Source organism: Lithobates pipiens, unplaced genomic scaffold (genome assembly GCF_037356315.1).
Source record: "Lithobates pipiens isolate NorthernLeopardFrog02 unplaced genomic scaffold, aLitPip1_a1.2 Scaffold_25, whole genome shotgun sequence".
In the NCBI taxonomy this organism is placed as follows: Eukaryota; Metazoa; Chordata; class Amphibia; order Anura; family Ranidae; genus Lithobates; species Lithobates pipiens.
In genome coordinates, this window is record NW_027507787.1 from 238271317 (window position 1) to 238273495 (window position 2179).

At 42.8% G+C, this 2179-nt stretch overlaps 1 non-coding gene across 1 annotated transcript; it reads right to left on the reverse strand.

Moving 5' to 3' along the window:
• Positions 1-1750: 1750 nt before the first annotated feature.
• TRNAR-UCU (transfer RNA arginine (anticodon UCU)) lies at positions 1751-1822 on the reverse strand. Its single transcript has one exon. It is a non-coding gene; the product is annotated as a tRNA-Arg (tRNA).
• Positions 1823-2179: the final 357 nt, after the last annotated feature.

The window sequence follows — 2179 nt, forward strand, 5'->3', positions numbered from 1 at the left end:
GAAAAGGAGGCGAGTGCTCCACCTACTGGCTGAAAAGGGGAACACAAAACAATCACATCCACCTGCAGGAAATCTGTTATTCAAAAGTGTTTAATAAAATCTCTACAAACATCCGACACATTCACTTCATTCGTTTTGGTTTACATTTTATTCCACCGTTCAGATTTACTCCCCGAAAAAGAAAACCTAAAAGCAGTTGTGACTTTGTATGAGGCGATGACTATGACAGTTCATAGACCTCCATCCCTGCTACACCGAGATAGGAGAGAGATTGTGCGACTTTATATGAAGCACACCACTAAATGAACCCCTTCAATACCGGGGGGCACTGCCACCCCCTTCCTGCCCAGGGCAAGTCTCAGCTTTCAGCACTGTCACACTTTGAATGACAATTACTCGGTCATACGACACTGTACCCAATCTACATTTTTATCATTTTCGTCCCACAAATAGAGATTTCTTTTTGTGGGATTTGATCACCTCGGGGGGGGGGGGGGGGGGGGTTATTTTTTTACTAAACAAACTAAAAAAAAAAAAAACATTTTTTCTTTGTTTCTGTTATAAAATGTAGTTTTCTCCTTCACTGATGGGCACTGATGAGGCGGCACTGATGGGCACTGATGAGGCAGCACCTATGGGCACTGATGAGTTGGCACTGATAAGGTGGCACTGATATGTAGAATTGATGGGCACTGATAGGCGACACTGATATGTAGAATTGATGGGCACTGATAGGTGGCACTGATAGGTGGCACTGATATGCAGTACTGATGGGCACTGACAGGGGGTACTGATGGGCACTGACAGGGAGCACTGATGGGCATTGACTGGTGGCATTGATGGGCACTGATAGACACTAATAGATGACACTGATGGGCAGCATTGATTGGGCAGGTACTGACAGGTGTTAATGCTGGGCACTGATTGGCATTATGATGGACACTGGCACTATAGTGGGCACTGATTTGCACTGTGGTGGGCACTGATTGGCACTTTATTGGGCACTGACCAGAGGTTATAATGAGGCACTGACAGACAGCTACTGGGCACCGATTGGCAACTGTAACTCAAAACATGCCACCTGTAGAATTTTTTAGACGTCGCCTGTGGAGATTTTTAAGGGTAAACGTTTCTCGCCATTCCACAAGCGGGGCGCAATTTTGAAGTGTGACATGTTGGGTATCAATTTATTTAGCGTAACATCATCTTTCACAATATAAAAAAAAAATTGGGCTAACTTCACTGGTCTCTTATTTTTTAGTTCAAAAATGCATATTATAAACGACCGCCATTTTATTCTCTAGGGTGTTTGAATTTTTTTTTTTATAATGTTTGGGGATTCTAAGTAATTTTGTAGCAAAAAAAAAAAGTTTTTTTGTAAACACCAAAGAGGCTGATTCTTATCCATGTATAAATGTTAGCGGTACAATTTGGGCCCACACACCCAAGGTCCATTATTATGTGTATCATGTTGGAATAATTGAGGACTATCAATTGTTTTGATGATATCTGTCGAGACCTTTTTTATTATATTACATTATATATACCTTCTCTACCAATTTATATGTATATAGGCCCTTTGTAATTAAACAATTATTGTTCTCATTGGTTCGTTTCATTTAGTAGTGTGCTTCATATAAAGTCCCACAATCTCTTTCCTTTTTCATAGATACTCAACACTTAATTTGTACAGCACTTTCCCCCCTGGGGACTCAATACACCGAGAAGGTGAGGCAGACATCTTGGAGAGGGCGTTGGCCGGGAATCGAACCCGGGTCATCTGCTTAGAAAGCAGCTATGCTCACCACTGCACCACCAACGCAAAAAAGTTGCATGTCTTTCATAGTGGGGGAGGAAACCCACGCAAGCACAGGGAGAACATGCAAACTCCATGCAGATAGTGTCCTGGTCAGGATTTGAACCAAGGACCCCATTGCTGCAAGACTCATCCATAAGCCTCTGTGCTGCCCATAGACACTATACTAACACTGCACTACAATCACACAATATAATAACACTGCACTACAATCACACACTATAATAACACTGCACCACTAATAATATAATAACTAAATAACTGCGCCCGCACAGCTTAACACACAACGCCAGCAATGCCGAGACACCTGAACCCCCACGCCTGCACGCCATGTTGGCCCGGCCTATTAAATCACCGGAGATT